We start from the raw sequence: 15,069 nt of genomic DNA, 5'->3' as shown, positions 1-15,069 counted from the left end.
AATTGCCCCTCACATGCCCCTTGAACTCCCCCCACCCCCCAAGCCTGAAATGCTTGCCTCATAGTTTTGACGGTTCAACTCTGGGAAGAAACTTCCTGACTGACAACTCTACCTATGTATCTCATGATTGTACAGACTTCAATCAATTCTTCCCCACAGCCACCGCCACTCCACAAAAAAGCAGCGTCTCCAAATCCAGGCAGCATCCTGGTAAATGCCCTCTGTACCCTCTCCAAATCCTCCATATTCTTCCTGTAATGTGGCGAACAGAAGTAAATACAATACTTTAAGTATGCTTTAACCAAAATCTTATGAAGTTGCAACATGATATCCTGACTCTTGTAACCAGTTCCCTGATGAATAAAGGCCAGCATGCCATTTGCCTTCCTTACCACCCGATCTACTTGCATGGACACTTTCAGGGAGCCATGGTCTTGAATGCCAAGATACCTTTGAACAACAAAGCTGTTCAGGGTCCTGCCATTGACTATCTACTTTTCCTTAACATTTGAGCTCCCAAAGTGAGACACCTCACACTTGTATGGATTAAGCTTTACCTTTAATTTCTCTGCCCATAGCTGCAGTTTATCTTTTTCTCCTGCTGCATTCTTCGACAACCTTCTGCATTTTAGTGCAGGTGCGAATACTTTGTATCATCTGCAAGCTTATTAACTCACCCAATTAGATTTTAATTCATGTGTCTTCTATATATTTGTATCATAACCAGAAGGGTTCCAGTACAGATCCCTGTGGAAAAAAGACAGAAAATGAGGGAAATGCAGAATTCTTGAATAAATGAGGTTTTTTCAATTACAAAACAATTCTGATGAATATCTCTGAAGGTGTGATTTTTGTTTTAAATTAACCCAATATTTTAATTCTCAGTTTACTGATCTTAATGAATATCCCGTACAAACTGCTTTGAATATATTGAATCATTTTACGTGTTGAGTTCTGATATTAATTATTATTTAATTGTCATTTCAACTCTCACACCATCATGAGATTCACATTTTAGTTGAATCCATTATTTCTTAGTGCCAGTATCATAATGAAATATTAACATTCTTTTCAGGTCAACACACCTGTAATCAACCAAAGTTTTCTCACTCCACACTCATAGTAACTATCTCATTCTCTTATATTTGAATTCTCATATTAATGGAACAATTATTAATTAGCCTTATCAATTAAGAGATGGCTAATTATTTTTCACTTCAATATTTCAGTTTTTTCCGATATACTGCCCAATTACATTGCAATAAGGATTTTCTTATCAACCTTAAATTTGGTTTCAGCCATTTTAAAACTAATTATTGCTAATGTCTAACTGGTAATCATTGTTTGAATGCAATATATCCAGCTGTCGATGTGGAACAATGGCTCAATACATCAACTGACAAACAATATTGCACTCTCCAATCTCTTAATCTGAGCAAAATAATTTTCAGTGTGGAAGCTTAGTTAGAGTGAATTGGCTGTGAGCAAAAATACATTCTGAAGAAGGGTCACTGGACCCAAAGTATTAACACTGAATGCTTCCCACAGATGCTGCCAGACCTGCTGAGTTGTTTTCCAGCAATTACTGATTTTGTTTCTGAGTTCCAGCATCCACAGTTTTTTGCGTTCTTGTACTGATTGTATTTCACTTCAATGCTAACATTTCTATATTTCTGATTATTACAAAAGAGCTAACTATTTTTCACATTAAACATTATTTAAATTTCACGTGTTTCTTGTGTACACAAACCTGAATTAACAAATGTTTGCTCTATTCTTTTACAATAAATCTTGAATTCTTAGAAATCACAATTTTGTGAAACTAAAGAAAGTTGTCTTTCGCTGAGTAGTCACATTGAATGGCCAATGCTTTATTTCCAATTCATGTGCGTTACAAAGGAGGTCAATGTTAATTTATGTATATGAATAACTGCTTCAAACATATTGACTTATTTGATTATCATGAGACTTATATTTATTTAAGATCATTGTCGCTTCGTTCCATCATTCTTTTTATCCATTACACAATGGAACTGTCTAATACAATCCCAGTCCAATTATCATGATAAATATCTGAGCAGTTTTCCCTGTGAGTAACCATAGTAAGTATGTGATTATAGTCCTGCCCTTCCTGCATGGGAACATTATGGAGGACTCTGGTAATGTCTGTACTAATAGACCAGGAGGCAGGCGTTCAATTCCTACCTTAAACCGAGATGTGTCAAAGCACCTCAGAGTTGATTAGAAAATATCTAAGTGTCAATTGAATTACTTTTCAATCCAACATTTTCTCAACTTGTATCTGTTGTTGATTATAATGGTCACAATATATTGAATTTATTTGCTTCAGGTCACTGATTAAAGTATGAATGTTATTAAGGTGAGGGGGAAAGTTTTAAAAGGGATCTGAGGGGGAACTCTTTTCACAACGTGTGTTTGGCATATTGAGATGAGATGTGAGAGGAAAGTCAGCAGCTGGTACAATTACAACATCTAAAAGACTTTCGGACAGTTACATGGATAGAAAACATCCAGAGGGATATGGGACAAACACAGGAAAATGGGACTAGTTTAGTTTCGGAAACCTGGCCAGAATGCCAAGTTGGGCTGAATGGCCTGATTTCATGCTGTATCAGTCTAACTTTCTACAATTCAAACTTGACTGTGATGGGTAAAGGAAAGCAAAAATGGGTGTTAATTCTACTTTGTGTCCATGAAAAAGTGACATGAATTTTAAATAATTTTGTCACATGAAATAGTTCACTCTTATTGTGACTAGAAATACAATGAATGCGAACATTAAAGTGAAATATAATTGAATTAATTCAACTGTGTTTCCATGGTTAAAATAAAAATTGATTTTCACAATGATTGTGAGTTTGTACACGGCAATATATTCACATCAGTTCACGTACTGAGCTATTATTGCACATTTATACCCCTTACTGAACTGAACAATAGTTACATATTAGCAACACATAGATTTTTGAAAATATATCAGTGCACTTCAAGGAAGGAGATATTTAATGTTGCTATATGACTGTGCAATGTGTAGACATGAACAGCAATCATTGCAGTGAAAAGTAATTACAGTTCTCTGAACTTATAAGGCTGAGATTACTGTGATTATTCAAATGAGCAAAAGTCAGTTTTCAAAGCATGCTGGATGCAAAATCATTGGTTCCACTGTGGGATACTTGACCTGAAATCAATAGTATTGTTACAATGGATTAAATGAAACAATGGATTAAATTAAAATATGGATCTGACTAGACATGTTAGAAAGACAAACAAATTATTCTGTAATTATTATAAGGATAATGAATTCATAATATATGTTGTAATCAGAACAAATAAGTTGACTCAACATTTTAAAAGCCCTTTGCTCTGATGTTGATTCGACATCATTAAGATCGGTAAACTGAAGACTAAAATATAACAGCTGGATTGATGGATTGAGGACAATAAATGAGCCATTCAGTAATTATTGAAAAGAAATGACTTTTGCTCAAAATGCAGACAATACAGAAGGAATGGATTTCATTCAATTAGTTTACATGTAGAAACGTATGTTTTTAAATTATTTAATTTAATCCTGATCGATGTTCAAACATTTGTGTCTGAATTAGGAAGAAAATAAGGAGATAACGAAAGTTAATATCAGAGTGACCACAAGATACAGTCCATGACATTTGATAGAAAAAGGAATTTGCATAATTTTGTAATTATTGAACGTTGATAAACAATTAACTCCTCAGGTACTGAAGCAGTCCAACCCCAAGAACAACTAGATCTGGACAATATCCAGGTTTGGGCTGACAAGGGGCAAGTAACATACATGCCACACAAATGCAGGCTGCGACCATCACGTATAAGAAATGACCTAACCACCATCACTTGACATTCAATGCTGTTACCATTACTGAACACCCACTATCAACATTATCCTGGGGATAATCATTGATCAGAAACTGAATTGGTCTCACCACACAAATACAGAGGCTACAGGAGTAATTCAACTCCTGGCTCCTGAAAGCCTGCCCTACAGCTACCAGGCACAAGTCAGGAGTGTGATGGAATACTCCCCACTTGCCTGGATTAGTGCAGCCCTAACAACACTCAAGGAACCCATGGCCACTTCCATCTCGAAGGACAAAGGCAGCAGCTAGATGGAAATACAACGACCTTCAAGTTCCCCTCCAAGTTACTAACCCAACCTGACTTGGGAATACATTGCCATTCCTTCACTGTCGGTGGGTGAATGTCCTGGAAATCCCCACCCCAATGGCATCGTGGGTCAACCCACAGCAGGTAGACTGCAGCAGTTCAAGAAGACAGCTCAGCACCAATTTCTCAAGGGTAACTAGGGACGGGTAATAAATGCTGGGCCCAGCCAGTGACACCCACATCACATCAAATAAATATTAAAATAACGTCTGCAAGATCAAAACAGCTCCAACGCTGTCCTAGCTGCAATCTCTGCCTCTTCTTATTGACAAAGATAAAAGGTTACCTTGCTCAACTTTCTCATCAGTACAGTATTCCCCCCAGCCCTCTCTTATACCAACCAGCAGCATTTCCATCACCAGCAGCAACTCCACTTCAAATATTTTGTCAGTAACTTTTCATTAACTGGTTACTTCAATTACAATGCAATCTCTACAAACAGACCAAGTACCTTTTCGGCAACAACACATTTTCTAACAACTTTTCTTGATCTCTCTCTGCCATTCTTTTTGGTTATATGAGGTAGGGAGGGATAGGATCACCACAGTGATGTAAGATATATGTAACACAGTGAGACAGGAAAGCTAGTATGGCTCACGTTGACTCTTAGAGCCCACACAGTGGAACAACGCATTCACTGCATAATAAACACAACACAACATTTCAACCCGGTGTGACAGTAATAAAATGTGGATCGGTTAGACAGGCTGGATTTGTTTCAACCGGAGTTTGGGAGAGTGAGGGGTGACATGACTGAAGTGTCTAAGATCCTGAATGGTTTGTTAAGGAGGATGTGGAAAGGATGTTTCCTCTTGTGGGTCATACGTGAACTCAAGAGAACTGCTTTAAAATTAGATTCACCCTTTCAGGACAGAGATGAGGAGATTTATTTCCTCCCAGAGGGCTGTGCAACTTTGGAACTCTCTGCCCCAGAAGGTGTGCTCAATGAATATTTTTAAGACACAGGTTGATAGGTTCTTGTTAAGGGACGTTGGGGGAAGATGGAACACAAATCACTAACAGATCAGGCCTGGCCTTATTGAATGTTGGATGGGCTTGAGGGGCTGAAAGGTCACCTTCTGCTTCTTTCTCACATGACACAGGACTAAGAGCTTTGTTGAAAATTCATTCACTGAATGTAGGTGCCACCGGCTATGGGCAGCATTTATTACCCAGAGGGCAGGTAAGAGTCAACCACATTGCTGTGGGTCAGGGGTCACGTGTGGACGAGATCAGGTAAGGATGGCAGCTTCATTCCCTAAAGGACATCAGTGACCGAGATGGGTTTTTCCTGACAATCGAGAATAATTTCATCAATAGACTCATAATTCTAGATGATTATTGAATTCAAACTGCTGAAACTGACTGATCATGTGGCTGTCAGTGACTCCAACACAAGTGAATGGAAACATTGCTCAGAGTCTGGTTCTGGAACATTCAATACAACCAGGAAATGGAAAGTGAATACTTAACTGAAAACAAGGCCACTGTTCTGTTAGAGACAAAATCATTCAATGTTCAGTTACTGAACATTACTGACTCACAGAATATGCGAACCTGCAGAATCACAGTAATAGGGAAAAGTAAACAACATTCTTGGCAAAGACATAATGAACCAACTGCTTGTATAAAAACAGCTCAGAACAAAGGGGCTGAATCCTCCACAAAATGACAAATCAGATTTGTAGATAGAGATTGGAAATCTTTAGAAAAAACCCTTCCCTGCTGATGGTGTGTGCTAGAAACCATTCTCAGTGTGATCTGCCACTTATTTCCCCCCACAAAAGGAGGTGTGTTGCTCACTTACAGACTGACTTACAGACAAAGGAAACCTGATCAGGGACTCGCAGGTTAATTAAGCTATTAGTGACAGTCCACTGCACAGAACAAGAGCTCAGACCACAACAGATTCTAGTGAAACCAACAGTGCAATGAAAATGGTGAATTGGTCTTTATAATCATGCAGCCACTCTCAAACAAATAATCCCAGTCAACTTCTCAACATTTAAAACTATTAATATCAATGAATATATATTTACTGCCATTCCTAATTTCCTCCAAAAAAGTATCTGATTATTCTCTTCAAAATATATTTTAAATGGTGTATTCCAAATCACAATTCATTTTCAATTATTCTTAGTATAAAACAACTTGCAAACTAAAATTGTTTTCATGTCAATAATGACACTGGAAACTTTGTTATGTAGTTTAACCATATTTCTAAATATTGTTTTGGTTCATTATTGCAGTGAAGCTAAAATTAAAGTCTATTTATTTTCTCTGATATCCTTCCATTAATTTATTCCCTAATAACAATGCCCATGTTGTAATGGGTGACAAACATTAAATAAAATTGAATTTTCATTGCAAGAACTTGTACAAATAATCACATATTATTCAGTTCATTCATTGTCATTGACTATCAGTTATTTTCATTGTATGATCACGTTAAATTCACTTAAATAATCATAGTAGAATTTTCACCTCTATAGATATGTAAAGTAAATGTCAAATTATTAATATTTCAAGTAAAACCAAATTTACATTTTGCTCTGTTTTATTCCAGGAATGACAGGATGTGTTACATTATTATGGGAAACAGGAACAAGTGAAGGTGGTGGCTCTCAGACGTGAGGCCTTAAAGCCAAAGGGCCAGGTGGTAGTTACAGTGGGGGGAGGTACCTAGTGCCCCGCTCTCCTCAGAAGGCAGTGAGGATAGTGACACTGACTGGAACGGGTTAGATGACAAAGCGCCCACGTATGGACAGAGGGACGACAATGGGTGGGATGACCCACTGCCCTATAAGGCCCAGAAGGCCCTCTCTATGGAACCACTGGGCATCAAAGCTCAACTTAAACAGTAGGGAGCAACAAAGGGAACTGACAGAAACCAAACCTGAACCGTTCACCCGCTGAATAACAGATGTTGGTGAATGAACACCCAGCCTGATAGAGAAATGGTAATAATGGGCCTTATTGGGACAATATGGATGAATTAGGAGAGGTACACAGTCTCACCGAAGATGATGTATGGACCCTCCCTCGGCCCAAGATGCCCTGAAGTGTACAGCAGAAACTGTACCTGCAATGAGAGGATGGGGTGCGAGACGGTTCCCCCCAGTGCACAGCTGATGAGTGCCTCCAGGCATTTACAGATATTACAGGGACACACTGGGGAGGGGACAGGCTGAATGGGCTAAAATAACCTTGGTGTCTCAGGGAACCAAGGGTAATATCGAGGATCATACAGAGAGGAAGCCTGAGGTGTGTAAGGACTATGGGGGATTACCACACCCCAAACTGTGATGATGATATCGGTTTGATGCATTTAAAAGATGACATGGGACCCTATTTAACTGTAATTATAAACATGGGACTCTCAGTGGGAGATAATTCTAACCACATTCTGAATTGGACCATGAGAGCTGAGGCAAACACAGAAACACAGGGGAATAGCTGCAGTACAGGGAGGGTAATCAGACCCACAATGTTACAAGGGAAGCAGGAAAGAGCACATCGACAAGGAATGTAGGCAGAGAGAGGGAGATAGGTGTTCACATTGTGAGTGGCCTGTGTTCATGTAGGTATATGCATAGCCCATGAATATTCATTGACGTGCTGTTAAGGGGCCAACACTTGCATGATTCTAACACCGGAGCATCTTTGTCAGTTACCGATAAGGATTTACCCCTCACCCCCTCAATTACTAAAATGAGAGCAGTCGGAGAGGGAACTGAGGGAGCTGGATGAAGCAAACCTGCCCCGATGTAGACCAGGAGTATGACAAAACGTATTCAGATATGGAGGTGTGACACTCAAGAAGGGACCATTCTGGGAGTTGTTCCTATTTTTTCTAAAATGGCAACTATTGACATCAACACCCGAATTTAAACATGGGGATGCTCCGGCCAGGACTGGGACAGAAAGAAAAGGAGAGGCAAATTCTCTGGAGTAGCTACATTGCAGGGAGACTGGGACAGTCAGAGAATCTGGTGGGTTATAGCTCGGACCCACTCAGCGGTCTGTGTAAATCAAACAGGATAGTGGGTTGTTATCTATCGACTCTGTAGAGATCGAGGGCCCTCTCATTCCCCACACAAATGGGATCTCATCAAAGCTGGGGCTGAAGAGGCAGTAATTGTGACAGTGATAGATTGACAGAAGCTGGAAATAGTCTGGGTCAATACCTGTGGACATTGAATGGCAGAAGAGAGTGGTGTTTACTGACCGAGGAGAACAGTCCACCAGGATACTATTACCTCAGGGATCCCGCAATATTCCAGTATATCCCACCGATGTGTGTTTGATGGATTTCGTCACACTGATCTTACCAACACCTCATCACCTCAAGCAGTGAGAAAGAACATATCCAGATATTATACAGAGTATTGGATCAGGTTAGCCAGGCCAGGCTTAAAATTAACACACAGAGAGTGAAACTGGGAAGGTAGGGAGAGACGGAACGGGGATATCACATTGGGGAGATCAAATCAGGAAGGGAGAGGGAACAGACCCAGCGGGAACAAAAACTATGATTATAAAACTATCCACCCGCACACCGTACAGGGATCAGGCAAACTTTAGGATTGTTTAATTATTGTGGGAATTTTGTGAGGAATTATCCAGAAATAGAGAACCATCAGGAGCCCTGGCAGAAGCGCGGACATTAACCAGGGGTGAGGGGGGCAAAATGCACGCAGTCAGCATGCCTTTGGTATAGTTCATGACTGGGCTCGGTGAAGGTATATCACCCTGTCTGTGGACCACATTGAGCATGAAGAACAGGTCAGAGAGTTATTGGAAGCAGCTAACTTTCCCAGTGAAGCAGCAATAATGAAGATTAGAGCTGACAGGAAAGTAGAAACGCCACACCAACAGGGTAGTTGGTGAGCATGGGTGAGCATACTTACTGAAACAGTGCAGACATTTGAGGAGGATGCAGTGGCAGTAGCTACAGAAGCGAGAAAGGAAAGTTTAAAGACATTTCCAGAAACAGTCCCATAGCAGGAGAAACAGGAATGGGAAAAGGGTGGGGCAGTAATAGGACATAGGATGATCCAGCAGTGCCACTGTATAAGACAAACATTATTAAAAACATATCATGGGCTGGCCCATATTGAGCAGGATAAAATGCAATATCGAATGATCAACTACAGGGGTGTTCTGGAACAAGAAGGTTTTGTCGAAGGGGTGTAGTCTGTACACAGTGTGAGCCAGGGAAAACAATCAGGATAAAATGGAGGCAGCCGAAGGGACCCAGGGACTCAGGGGAACAATTACAGATGGATTTTACCTACACCCCCATCTCAATCCCAGGGAAGGAAATCCTGCTGGGTCTTAATAAACAGGTTTACTCAGAGGATGGAAGCATTCCCCTGCAGGTTCTGACCAAGGGACACATGTTCCAGGAAACGAAGTTAAGCAGCTCTGTGGCCTGTTTGGTACTGAGCAGAAATCCCATCTCACACACCACCCCCAGAGCTCAGGGACAGAAGAAGGAATGAAGCAGACACTGAAAGCTAGTCTGACTAAGGCCCTGACAGAGACAGGCCGGGATGGGTTAGGGTACTCCCCACAATCCTAATGAAACTGACGTCACCCCCAGCAAAGGGAACTGAGCAATCCCCCTTTGAATTAGTGACCGGATGGACTATGCAGCTGCCAGAGGGTATGGTAGTGGGAGGGCAGGAGATGTACAATGGCAAGGATAGGGTGAAACAATTTGTGAAAGAACTGACAAAGCGACTGCAAGAGCTGAGAGGGGAAGTTGCAGACGGACAGATAATCAGAGACTGAGAGTCCTGGGCACAACCCTGTTAAACTGCCTCCTGCTCCCATTGTCTCACTACTTCCCCTCCATATGAGCATAGGTAAGTGAATCCCCCATTCACTGAAAGAAGAACCCTTCTGCCTTAATCTCTTCCCATCAACACATAATCGTGGACAATACGATAATCCGTTTCTGTAATCCATCACACATTATCACAGGACATTGGCATTCATCAAGCTTTGTAAATTCATAATTACCTGCTTTAAACTATGTAATGACAATCACCCATGTGACTGATATGCCTTTGTCTAATTCTTATTAAATATACTGTCTCTGTGGGTAAGGCAGAGATTCATGAAGAAGAGTCTGTACAAGTAGACACTCGGCAACTTTAGAGATGCTTTGAAATTCTTGCCAGCTGTCCAATAATAAAGCCACTGCTGTTGTGCAGAAAACTTGTGTCGTCTGGATTTGTGGAACAAAACAGACATTAACAAGGAAGGATATGAGTGATCTTCAGGGTGTGGAGTACAGACTTACTGGAGTGGTTCACTGATGATGAAAATGCAGTCACTGGATTGATTTGAAGAGATTGCTATTTTCATGGAAGTAAATAAGTTAAATACATTTTTGATAAAGCTGTATAAGATTATAACACACCGAGATATAACAGACAAAAATATCTGTATTCGATAGATGATGGCACAAGAATTAAGATCAGATATGAGATTTTGAGACAGCAGGAGATGAGCAAGTGTTTCTGCTGACTGTATTGGCTGGAAATATGCAGAACATGCTGCCTATTATGGTGGTGCAGGGAGAGAAGATGAATGATTGATAAAAACAATTAGATCAGTTCTGAGGGAAATAAACTTGCAGAGTTTGGGAGACATATGGGGAATGAGAATGTGAGATTCTGCTACAGAGCGCCAGCTTGGATTTGATGGGCCTCTTTCTGTGCTACAATGCATTTTAATTGGACTTGCTTAACTTGCTCTGGTCACCGATTAAATTGTCATTGAGGTAAATCGGCTCAATGTTCCTACTCAGACCAAGACAGGCTGTCCCTCCACAGCAGGAGATAATGTTTACTGTTTTATACTTGGTTCTGGGGTGGGGGAGGGGAGGGGAGGGGGGGTGTAACAGTGTGTATAACACTCTGCCAGCATTTATCTGAAATGGCAAAACACCAGTGCAGGCACACTAGGGACCGACTCTGGAAAATTGGGGAATGCCAGAAGGGAATTCTTTACCCATCCCACCTAGAAATTGGCCAAACCCGTCAGACTGGGGAGAAGCTGTTCACCTGCTCTGTGTGAAGGGATTCACTCAGGCATCCATCCTGCTGAGACACCAATGAATTTACTCATAACCACAAGTTGAAGGATCTTTTTCTCTTGTTCACGCCAAGTAATGAACAATGGTTTTGGCAGCTCATAACGTTTTGCACATAGAGATCTTAGCTTTGGAAATGTTCACAACATTGTTGAACATGTACAGATTCACACTGGGTAGAGATTTTTATTTTCCTTTATTCATTCACAGGATGAGGGTGTCGCTGGCCCGGCAGCATTTACTGCCCATCACTAATTGCCCAGAGGGCAGGTAAGAGTCGACCACATTGCTGTGGGTCTGAGGTCACAATGTTGGCCAGACCAGGTAAGGATGGCAGCTTACTTCCTGAAAGGGCATTACTGAACCAGATGGGTTTTTCTGGCAATCGATTAATGGTCATTATTAAACTCTTAAATTCCAGAAATTTTATTAATTGAATTCAAATCCCCCGCATCTGCTGCAGCAGGCTTTGAACCCAGGTCTCCAGAACGTTATCTGGGGCTTTGGATTAACTGTCTCGTGACAATACCACTCGGCCAATCCTTCCCCACATCACTGTCCACCTGCACAGAGTGAACAGTGATTTTCTGGTTCATCAGAACAGGGTAATCACACATACGTTTGCTGAATAATTGCAGGAGTTGGATGTTGATGGTCTATTGACATCCATCTCTGAACCATGTATTCTGGGGTTTGTTTCTATTGTCTTGTTATCTTTTGGGGATAAAAACAGTTTCAATTAACTTTCTATTAAATGCATGGCAATCAAGTCGATCCCATAACTCTCAGACAGATTAGTTTCTGTAGAAGGGCTCTCCATCTCCCCGATCTCCTCCATCCTCAACTCCAACAGTACAATAATCTCACAGAGTCTCTTTGTGACTATTAATGAGACAATGTGACCAGCTGCTTCTTTCCCTACTCCTATGTCAAGTTGGTTCTTAATCTCCCCTTGCTGCAGTTATGATCCTGCATCATTGTACAGTGATGCTCGCAATTCATTTCTTGGCCAATCAGTGTTCATGATACTGCATGTAGCTTCTTACATATATGGCTTACAGTGCAAGAGTTTAGCCCTTTCCTTCCACCAACAGCAGTAGAATTGTACTCCAACAAAACTTACAGAATCACGGCCCAGCATATTCCCCAACTTGCCTCTTACCATCAAACCAGAGGATCAATCCTCATTCAACTGAGAGAATTCAGGAGGGCATGTCAGTAACAGCAGCATGAATACCTAAAAATGAGGTGTTAACCTGATGAAGTTACCAGAGGACTACTTGTGTTCCAAGCAGCATAAGCAGAAAGTGATAGACAGGCAAAGCAATCCAGGAAACAACAGATCTAAGATCTGCAGTCCAGCCACATCCAGTTGTGAATGAAGTCAGAGCACACCTGGAGTTCTGAGGACAGTTCTCTTCAAGATATTAACCAACAAGAATGTCAGACTGGATTAATTACCATAAAACTCAAGTCCGTTTGATATTCATATATTTACAATCAGTGTTCAATTCACCAAATGTAGCTGAAGGTGAAGATAATCTTCAAGTGATTGTAACAGTGGAGACATCTGAATACTTGATCAGCAACTTAAAGCCTGTTGTGTTGAGATAGTAATAATTTTAAAGAGATTTTAAAAAGTACGGTGGCTGGAGTATAATGGGCAGCTGATAATGTTGTTTTAATCTGAAGTTAATTTAGGATTAATTAACAAATCAACACATGGTATGGAATCCCAGCCCCATGGAATGCACATCCAGTTCCATGTGGGAAAACCAGGACACTTCTTGTCTGAGCGACAACCACAAGAACACGGAGGTGACATGGGAAATGTCAGGAACACTTGTTTGACTGCAGTTAAAGTACTGCACATACTTCTGATCCCCACATTCCAGGGTTGATGTGATCACACCTGAGAGGGTACAGAGGAGATTGATCAGAATGTTTCTACAATTGGAAAATTTGTGCTCTGAGAAAAAATTGGATAGGCTGGGGATGATTTCCGAGGAGGATGAGCTGAGATTTAATTGAAGTGATAAAATGCTGAGGAATCCAGATCGAGTGGATAGGAAGGAGCTATTCATTAACTGAGAGGTCAGAAACTGGAGGATTTAGATTGAAACTAATTCCCAGAAAGAAGGGAGGGACGAATTCATTTCACTTGGAGATGGAGGGGAGCAGGAACTCATTGATGGGGTGGCAGAGGCAGTAACCAGCATCACATTAGAATAAAAGGACATGGATGTAACTGAGATGCTGGAACATGCAGGGCTGTGGACTAAAGTCTGCAGAATGGGATCATTGTGATTTATTTAACATTTCTCCAGAATATTAAACTCAAGTCCAATTTGAGAATTTATGAACATCATCCGACCTGAATTCCAAATGTCAGAATAAATTTATCAGAAAGTTACAGCACAGATCGAGGCCACTTGGCCTATCCTGCATGTGTTGGCTGTAATAGAATGACCCAGGCTTTACAGCGTTCTGTACTCACCAACGAGAGCAGCAATTTCAGACTGTGTACTCTGCCCTCTATGTTGTTATAATCTGTTTTTTAAATATATTTATTTGACAGCTTGTTTCCTTGTTTCTTTCCAAGCCCTAACTCCATTCGCTGTGGCCTTGAGGGACTACCATTTCTACTGTTTAATCTCTCCTGCCTTCCCCCATGTGACAGACTGTCTTTTTATCCTTGTCTCACCCCCACCTTGCTCACAACTCATTACATTTCTGATGGTTCCCAGACCTCTGTGACTTCACTGCGCCCCCTGGGTCAGTGGCACGAGTTTTGAATTCTCTTCCTCATGAGATAATTGGAAATCTTTCTGGCTGCAGTTTCCCCCAGATTTTATTTTGAAAAAAAAGAGGATTAGCGTCAGAGACATGTATTTGTGAGCCTTCATCCACAATCCTGAGCAATTAGACATAATATGTGACCCTCCCACAGATGTGCCGGTTTGATGGATTGGCCGTGCTAACGTGGCCTGTAGTGCGTAGGTTAGGTGGGTTGAGTTAGCCATGCTAAATGTGGGGTTATGGAGGTAGGGTGGGACAGCATTTCATTGCAGACTCGATGGACTGGATAGTCTCTTTGTGCGCCTAAGGGATTCTGTAATTCTAACTAGTTGTGATTGTTGTAACATTTTCCTAAGTCCGGGTTCATTCAACTCAGGTACACATGCTGCCTTTTGTGTTTCTGTGGGTGCTCACTCAATCCTTTCCTTCTGTTTAACATCAATTTCACACTGTATGTGAGGGTGGGAAAGAATGTGTAAATATAAATACTCCAACCGAAACCCCTCACAAGTCAGGAACTGTTTCTGCTACTAGCATCACTCACAACAGGAAAATAAAGGTTCAGTCACAACTCTGACAGAAACACAGAGGTTATAATCACCAGGAAAGGCTTAACAGCTTAAAACTTTTAAGAAAAGAGAAGGCTGAGAGGCAACCTGGTACAAGTAGGAAGCTTTGTGTCTGTGTTTCAGAGATTGAAGTTGAAATCATTGGGTTGGAAGCATGTTTCATTGCCCCGGGTCATCAAAGGCACTATCTAAATGTGCATCTTTCTTTCTGCCTATCTGTCTGAGTCAACAATCAGATGGATAGATCATTGTCTGAGTGTTTTCCCAAATCCCTGATTGTGGGGGGAGGCAGATTCAATCTCAGGTGCCAGCTGCCTCTAGTCCACCCACATGGGCATGTTGAAGAGCATGACAGGAGAATGGGTTTAA

At 41.1% G+C, this 15,069-nt stretch overlaps 1 long non-coding RNA gene across 3 annotated transcripts in view; it reads right to left on the bottom strand.

The window, feature by feature from the left end:
- The window catches only part of LOC140470082 (uncharacterized), a 59,451-nt gene that overhangs the window by 7,291 nt on the left and 37,091 nt on the right, over positions 1 to 15,069 (bottom strand). For 2 of the 3 annotated variants that reach the window (XR_011956357.1, XR_011956356.1), the window contains exon 6: positions 678 to 747. This is a non-coding gene — a long non-coding RNA (uncharacterized lncRNA). Of the gene's footprint in view, positions 1 to 145; positions 748 to 15,069 lie in introns of those variants that run through there. The other variant, XR_011956355.1, reaches the window with a different exon arrangement.

This window comes from Chiloscyllium punctatum, chromosome 50, assembly GCF_047496795.1.
Source record: "Chiloscyllium punctatum isolate Juve2018m chromosome 50, sChiPun1.3, whole genome shotgun sequence".
Lineage (NCBI taxonomy): Eukaryota > Metazoa > Chordata > Chondrichthyes > Orectolobiformes > Hemiscylliidae > Chiloscyllium > Chiloscyllium punctatum.
Note: the sequence above shows the minus strand (reverse complement) of the source record. Positions and strands in the feature narration are given on the sequence as shown.